A 9,307-nucleotide genomic window follows, 5' to 3' on the forward strand; every position below is an offset into this window, starting at 1 on the left:
TTGCAGATCTGCAGCCACATGGTGAGAAGCAGGAGGTGGGGGAGCCTAAAAAGCAAGAGTGGGGAACCCCAAAGTGTTAAAAGCATGGTGAGCAAAGAAATAGAAAGAAGGTTCTTGGGTTTCAGGCTCTGTGAGCAATGGAACAAGGTTTGGGGAAACACATTCTCCTTCATGGGCTCCTGAGGAGTCTTCTGTTCAAGTGGCTGATCAGCTCAGCTGATGTAACTTCTGGAGAAGACAACAGAATGAAATATTCTAATCTTTGGAGCAGATCAGGTTGAGGTGTCTCCACCACGGGTCTGATGTATTTTGCTCACCTCTCAAGTGTTACCAGAGAAATTGGGATGGGGTCCAAAGTTTCAGGGGCCTCCAAAGCTACTGTAACAGTATCTAAGATAGTCATCAATGAACTGTCACCAAACTAACAGTATCTAAAGCGGTCATTCATAGGCTGATACAAAATTAACAATATGTAAGGCAATCATTCATAGGCTGATACAAAACTAACAATATGTAAGGCAGGCATTCATAGGTTGACATGAAAACTAGGTGAAGAACTATATAAATCTTTTAGGAATTAGCTGGCTTGTAATGTGCACTTGATACATTTCCATTTTTTGTACTTTTCTGCTAACTTCTGATTTAAATTACTCCTGTGTGAGGTAGTGTTAGCCTATTTTAACTTTCTTAAATTTCCTAAAGAAATTATTTTACTTATACTGATCAAGACCAATAATGTTCCTCCTCTGGTACAACTGATCTGACCAATGTCACCAAATCAACACTTAGCAGTTTATTGATTAAATTAACATATTGCAAAGCTTCAGTTTAAAAATATTTTTACAGGTCATATAATCAATATTTTATTTTGATAGTATAAGAAATAATTATATACTAAATAGAAGTTAATTTCTATAAATTATAAATATAATAATGTTTATTATTTGTATAAATGTTAAAAAATACTTTTTGAGACAGGGTTTCTCTGTGTAGCACTGGCTGTCTTAGAATTTACTGAGTAGATCAGGCTGACCTTGAACTCACAGAGATCTATTAGTTTCTTCCTACTAGGTGCTAGGATTAAAGGCATGAATCACCATACTTGGCAACAAATTCTTCTCTCATGAAAATTCATACAGAGGATTCCAAACAAGGGAAGTTTTAAAGCTGGTTCTATTTAAGAGAAAAATCTTGCTTAAAATAGGTTATTTCTAGATAGTCATATAAAAACATCTCAACTGCACTGAGTGATTAGTAATCAACAATGTAATTAAGGTAATTATAAAATTGATATTTAAAGCAGTTATAATTATGGTGTTTAAGAAATAAGGGAGAAAGTGGGAATTTACAAGGCAGAACCAAGCAAAAGTCAAGCATAAATACTGACAATCACTGAAATTATGGGGCTAATAGATAGGGTTAACAGCCTATCCGGAACAGAAGAAAAGTCAATTAGAAGGCAGGTGGGACAAAAGTATCCTTTTATCAGGCAGAGAGAAGGAAAGCTGGATGATAGAGGGTTAGAAGTAGAATGAGCCATAACAACCATCTCTCTCTCTCCCTCTCTCCTCCCCCTCCCCTCCTCATCCTCTCCCTCTCTCCTCCCCCTCCCCTCCTCATCCTCTCCCTCTCTCTTCCCCCTCCTCATCCTCTCCCTCTCTCTTCCCCCTCCTCACCTTTCCCCTCCTACTCCCCCTCTCTATTCCTCTTTCTCTCTCTATCTATCCATCTCTCCCTGTCCCCTTCTCTCTCCTTCTTCCCCACTCCCTCCCTACCCCTTCTTTCTTTCTCCTCCCCCCTCTGTCCCTGTGTATATAACAAAAAGCAATTAATTCTAAAATGGGCAAATGATGTAAGTGTGTGATTCTCAAAGACATACAAATAAGCAGTGGCTACCTGAAAAGAGCAAGGGCCATGAAAGCTGACTATCACTTGTCACCGAGACATAAATGACAAACACCCTCATGGGTGTAGAGAGAGGGGATCTCTCATCCATGTTGCCACAGTTGGTGAGAATCTAAATTGGTACAATCATTATGGGAGTCAATGTGAAAGCTTCTTGAAGAACTAGAAACAGTGACTACATGATCTAACATTCCCACTATAAGGTATATTGCAAAACAACAACAAAAAAAAAAAAAACTGAAATCAGTATGTCTAAGAGACATCTGTACTCCCATATTTACTGTATCCCTACCCACAAAAGATAAGTGGAAACAATCCAAGAATCCACCAAATGATAAATATACCAAGCATATGGTGCATAGGCACAACTCAGTACTGAGTATCCAGAAAAAGTCAAATAGGTAAAGGAGATATGAGATAGAGAGATGGATATTTGGCTGCAAAGAGAATAAATCACAAATCATGGAGCTGGAGAGATGTCGTGGTGGCTCAGAATATAACTGAAGCCATCTAGAAGAGGCTAAAACCTAGCAGGTGATCTTCTCAAGATGGTTTCACCATGAACTGTAAGATTCCTGCCATTAATATGCTTTTCCTATTATTATTCAATACATATAACAATCATTAGGTATTAGCCTACCCTATTGGGCAGATCTCTGCAGGTCAATGAAGATGCATTGTCTTGTAGTGTTGCTGTATAGACAAACATGTGATTTCTTAATTCTTAATAATGATCCTATAAGAATTCATAAAATTATACTAGAAATTATTAAACCCTTTATAATAGGTCTGCTATTAAAGCCCTGTTATGAAATTTGCACTGAGAACTCTGCCAATCTTCAAGTGTCATGAGTTAATTGCTTCTGAGATAGCAACTTGGTAGTCATAACTTAGTGCACATTCCAAGAGGTTGTAAAACAATTAACCAAAGGTCATAAAAGGGAACTAATAGTTTACTGTAGGTGGAAGGATAGATGATAAAACATTGACTAGGTTTATTTATACAGAATTCCTATCATAACTTAGTCACAAGAATTATAATTCTTAACTTTCAAGGAACCTGTAGAGCTAGTGTCAGATAATGAATGTCTAGCTAGACACTAGTCTTAATGGGAAATATGTAAACATCTGTTGTAAACCTCTTATTCAATTTATGATTTAAATTTATGCTTGAACTTTTAGTGAACTTTTGCTCTAAAACAAAAAACAAAAACAAAACAAAACAAAAAAAGATGTGGGCTGGAGAGATGGCTCAGTGGTTGAGAGCATTGACTGCTCTTCCAGAGGTCCTGAGTTCAATTCCCAGCACCCACATGGTGGCTCACAATCATCTGTAATTGGATCTGATGCCCTCTTCTGGTGTGTCTGAGGATATCAACAGTCTACTCACATTCATAAAATAAACAAATCTTTAAAAAAAGATGCTTGGAAAAACCAGGTGGTCTATTCCTTGAGAAAAGGTACAAAAATCTAGAAACAATTACATTATAGGCATTGCATTACAGGATGAGTGAGTGAGATTAGAAGGAGGAAGGGGAAGAACAGATGAATAGAGTAGCTTAGAAATTAAAGAGGAGCTTAGAAATCAAGAGAACAACTTAGAAATTTAGAAAGTACATAGTCTGATAGAGCTGCCCCCTTTTATTTTCTCTTGGAAATAAAGAAGACATTAGGGCAGGAGCAGAAAAAGAAAGCAATATTCAGAATGCAGAGAGAAAGAGGGACAAAGAAGAAGCTGCAGAAGGAGCCAGCAGGCTTCTCCTTAACATGGAAGGAACAAGTTTTTTCTTAGTAGCAAAACAAGCTTAGTCTTACTAAAGAAGACCAACATTTTTTTCTTGCATACTTGGTCTTAATTCATTTAGCAATAAAATGGTGGAAGTTTTTTTCTTTCTCTGTGCAATAAAGATTGGAGCTTATTTTTTCATCCAGAATGAATGAGTTCTTTCTGCACTGGCACTTGGGCTTTTGCTCCATATGCAAATGTAAGTATGGATGTGCATGTGTGTAAGTGTTTAAGTATGAGATAAGTAAGTAGCTGAGCCCTACTAGAATATATGAAGGTTTATGAGTATATGTGTATGAATTTGTATATGAATGTATGTGAGTTTATACATATTTGCATGTGTTAAGGTTTTTCTTTCTGAAAGCATTGTTGCGGTAAATATTAAAAAGTTCTGTTGTTATCAGCACTATAATCTCACCCTGCAGATGCTGCTCTGGTATGGAGCCAAGCACACACTATGTGGTCCCCATACCGTCTGTCCTCTTTCAACTGTCTCTCTTTTAGTCTGGAACTGGCATTGTCTGGCAACAGTGGGAGGAGAGGCCCTCAGTTCTGGGAAGGCTCATTTTCCCAGTGTAGGGGAATGCCAAGTCAATGAGGTAGGAGTAGATGGGTGGGAGTGGGAGCATCTTCATAGAAGCAGGGGGAGAGGAGAGGGAGGAAAGGGCATAACATTTGAAATGTAATACATGAAATATCTAATAAAAATAATAACAAAAAGTAAACAAAATGTAAACAATGAATCATGGCATTCATGGCACCATAATGAGCCCAGAGGACATCATGTTAAGTAAATCAGATACAGCGAAACAACCATGCATATTCTCACTTTCATGGTGAGTCCTTTATAAAGTATCATTCACAGTGCATAGGACTGAACACAGTACTTTAGAGCTATGCACTCATGAGGCAAGTACTCTACCACCAAACTACATCCTCAGGCCCCAAATCTAATTTTCAGGTAAACAGTAGAACATAGTTACCAGAGGTGGAAAGGGTAGTAGGAATTGGTGGATAATGATTTATGGGTTTGAGGTACATCCTAATGGGAGGAACAATTTATTTTTTAAAATATGTTTGTGTGGTCTGAGACAGTGTCTCATTGCATAGCCTTGGTCAGCTTGGGACTTGCTATATCAATGAAGTTGTTCTCAGACTTTCAGAAGCCTGCCTGCCTCTGCCCCCTGATTGCTGGGATTAAAATAGCCTATAGCTGGTAGAGAAAATTTTGAGTACTCTCAAAATATTTGGGGATGTTATTCCCAGGTTTTGAGGTTCCCACAGACCACCAGAGACCACCAGAAAGCAAAGACTTTTTACTCAAGCTCAAGCTTGGACCCTCCAACCTCTCTAGCACAGTGGAAGGTGTAGGAGGTACTGAGCTGCTACAAGCCCTGCCTATGTATCATGGTTGCAGCAGGGTAAGGGATTTTTTAACTTGGCAGTTACATGATTGGTTCACATTTGCTTGGTGCACTTCTATTGGCTAGTAATGATTTCAGCTTGGTATGAACAGTGGTTGCTAACTTAATCTACTTTAAACATTAGGTACTTTCTCCTCAAAAGATGATTGGTTGTTGATAGGAGTAGACTGGTTATTTGCCCAGGGGAATTGTGATTGTGCCAGGTGACATGGCTCCTGGAACAAGTTCTGGGTTTTCCAGCCACTGAGTTCATTCAGAAGACAGGTTAATTATCAAATGGAGCCTGAAAACAAAATGGAGTTTGTAATGTTAAGTTGGGTCCTTCAAGCTGATGAGGTATGCCAACTAACCTGAAGTCATCATTGGACAGCACAACTATATGCTAAAACACCACTGTAACCCATATCTGTGTCCAACTATATGTCAATTAGAAGTAAAATTAAAATTAAAAAACAGAAATTCATTTTAAAAGTTGTCCTAAAACTTTCTAAGCTACTTTAGCTCTGAGAGGTGGGATATTTAATTTGAAGAGATACAGAAACTTACATGTCAGTGACTCAGAGTGACGGCTCGAGGTTTAAGAACTCTTGGTGCTCTCTGTAACCCCACGTGTAACTCCAGCGTTGTGGTACCCAATGCTCTCTTTTGGCCTCTGCACCCATGTGGCAAATACATGCACACCCATAAACAAAAATAAATCTTAAAAGAGAGACTTACCATGTCAAAGCTGTCCTATAAAGTATTTATAAAAATAATCAGTCAACCTTGGGGATTAGAGTGGCCAACATCCTTTTCTGGTTCCTTGCTCATCGCACAACATGTCTTGTGTCTACACCAATGCATTTGACAAAGCAGGGTACTGATGTGTTAAAATTGAAATCAACGATCAGTGAGATTTTGTCTTCAGATGTCAGCTTCAGATGTTGCTTAACTACTTCTGTTGCTTTTTAAAAACAAAATTGACCAGTTAATAGTGTTAAATTGGCTTGAAGACATAACCCAAATGCTGCTCTGGCACACACTTAGTTTCTGCTCATGCAAGGGGAATGCTCGGTCTGTAGATGATGTCTTTATTGATTGGCATGCTAGCAGCAAGCCCTGACAACAGGTGAGCGTGAGGCGTGTCCTATATAACTGGTGACCGATCCGCAGTGTGCACCCTTTCTGCCCCCATATCTGCTCATTCTGTGAGGTGAATCTTCTGCTACAGTCCTGACACATAGGTGCCGCTGCCGCACCAAACATGTACTGGGGACATACCCAGAAGGGAAAGGGTTCTGAACCTTGGGGCCTTCCTGTCCTCGCCGATAGCAATCTTTGTGTCCAGTGATCACAATAAAAATGCCTCCTGTGCTTTGTGAGGCCCAGCTCACCTTGTTGTTCCAAGAGTGATAATCGGGGCTGGAGCAAAGGCTTGATGGGAAAAGAGCGTTCCTAGCGAACAGGAGGGCTGAGTTCAGATTCTCAACACCCACATGAACGCTCGCTGTGGAGGTCTGGTCTATAATCCCAGAACTGAGGGGACAGAGTCGGAATCTCAGAAACTTCCTGGCTAGCCAGTCCAGCTGAACCTACGCAGTTAGTGAGCAGTGAGAAACCCAGACAAAAATAAGACGGAAGGTGATAGAGGACAAGGCCCAGTGTCAGTCCCTGTCCTCCCCGCACACACAAACAAATAGACGTTATTATAGATGTGCATTTTACACTTTAAGATTTCTGCCAAGCCACTGTTTCAACCCATGAATCTTAGGGTTTTGAGGTCTCAGCCACTGGGCAGCACAGTGAATTCATTTGCCCACTAGAGGGCCCCCTAATACGTTAAATGCGTTCTAGAATGACAAGACAAACTGGAAAACACAAATTTATTTAAAATAATTAATGGAGATTACTTAAAAAAATAAAAACATCTCACTAGAGACGTCTCTAATTGGGGGTCTCAACATAAAACACTGTACTGTTTTTGTACTGGTCGATAAACAGAGTCTACACATGTCTTGAGCTACTCTCTGCAATGCACTTCGGAATGAGAAAGTCACCCCAGAAAACATGAATGCCTGCTTTTGTTTTACAATAAGGACACGGGCGCTATGAAAGGGAAATGGGTTCCCCAAGCCCACTTCGTTAATCAGAGTGAGACCAGACCCCTGCTGCTCGCTGCACAAGGTCAACTTCTTCTTGCTGCATTATTTTAAGATACAAAATGCAAAAGCAAGCCTGAGGTTCTGGGAGTTCAAACCCATCATCTGGCACAAATTTGTACATTCTTCATTGTTATTGCTTGTTGTTATTATTTTATTATTTATTACTATGATTATTATTATTATTATTATTATTATTATTATTATATACTTTTTCTTCATCTAAAGTCCATGTATTGATCTCCAAGAGCTCAACTCCCACTATGAGAAAAAGTAGAATTTTAGTTCTTGGCCTTGAAAACTCTGTAGGCCTTTATACGTGATGCTGAGAGGAATCTCTATAAATAAATCAGAAAAAAACAAAAGTTGCATTTCTCCCACAGCTTTGGGGAAAATCAGAATGATAAGGTGCATGAGAAAGCTGTGTGGTCAATGCCTCTTTTAGAGACTAGAGACCTGGGCTTTAGACACTGGTGTCATATCATGCGAATGTGTCTTAATGTCTACATCGGGTCAGAGGGTTGCCAGCTTGCTTCTGTCCCACACGTATGTGTAATGTGGTACGCAGATATAATTCCCATTTAAACAAAGCACCAATACTGGGACATGGCTCAGTGGTCAAGCACTTGCCTCAGTATCTGGAGGACTAGAGTTCAAATCCCTCAAACCCACAAAAATGCCAGTTGGATGCGATGGGCCACCTATAACCTCAGCCTCAGAAGCAAAGAAAAGAAATTCCCAAAGCAAGCAGGCTGGCAAGACACGTTCTGAGTTTGGATGAGAAAAGGAGGAGGTTGAGAGAGTGATCCAGGTAGATTCCCCGCATCAACCTTGTGCCCACACATGCATGCACACGCGTGTGCAAGCATACGCCTGTGTACCTGTGCCCACTCACCTTCACAAAAAAAAAAAAAAAAAAGGAAAAAAGAAATTAAGAACTTAAGAATCTCACCTCCTTCAGATAAAAATCAACCAGAGGTACAATGTGCTTCTCACACATGGTGTCTGTCTGTCTGTCTGTCTGTGTGAGTGAGTGAGTGAGTGAGTGAGTGAGTGAATCAGGAAAAATGTTTTCTACACTGTTTACGTGACGTTGTTTTTCTCCACACACTCAGCCCTCCAGCCTTGCAATCTTTGTGTGTTTCCGTGGTTATTCCTAAATGAAGAATTCAAGTTTGGTAACTACTCAGCGGTTGATTCAGTAGGAGTCACTGGACTGCCAGAGAGAAGCCCGAGGTCATGCTGTGGTTTGCTTCCTCCTAAATCTACTGAGCACAGTCTTCAATGCATTGGTCTAAGACTCTCAAGAAATGGCTGTTCCTCCAACCACCGATGACAGTCAATGCAACCTCGACAGTAGACACTCTGTGTACGGCTCAATGAGATGCTGATTCTATTCCACTAGAACTGAGCTTACTGGCAAAACTAACAACCAAACAAAAAGCTAAGTTCCAAGATGTAATTGCTCATGACAAGATCTTCGTGGCAGCCAAGAACTTGTAAACGAAAACATATTTGTTTCTCTGTCTTCATTCACAGCATCCTCGGGGGATTGGTGCGCTGGGGGAGAAGGTCTTACGGGAATGAAGTGGTTGCTTCTCATTGGCTTTCCCCTCACCTCATGTCTGCCTACAGTGCAAATGAGTCATAGTCTCAGATCCTTTGGTTACACCCCAAGCACAGGGCCTGCATCCTGTTTTCCTAGAACCCCATTACTTAGTACGCTTGGCACTGCTTATTAAGTGAGTAGATTTCTTTTTTTAAGCCTGCAAAAGAAGACAAATGGATCACTATGTGAAGGCTAAATGCAAAAATTCCAACCATGTAAAGAAAAAAAATTGCCAAAAATGTTTGGCTCAGTCTTATATGGACTTTGAATACCCTTTATTGGAATAAAATCTAGTCACTGCCGAGTAACAGGAAAAGCGTGCATAGGATACAGAGCCCATCTGGGATTGTAATGGAAGCATGAATTTGGGGGAAAGACACAACATGGTACGACAGAAAGCACACCTATTGTTTTTATTGCACCATCTCCAGAAGATTCACAAAAA

Source organism: Micromys minutus (assembly GCF_963924665.1).
Source record: "Micromys minutus genome assembly, chromosome: 2".
NCBI lineage: Eukaryota > Metazoa > Chordata > Mammalia > Rodentia > Muridae > Micromys > Micromys minutus.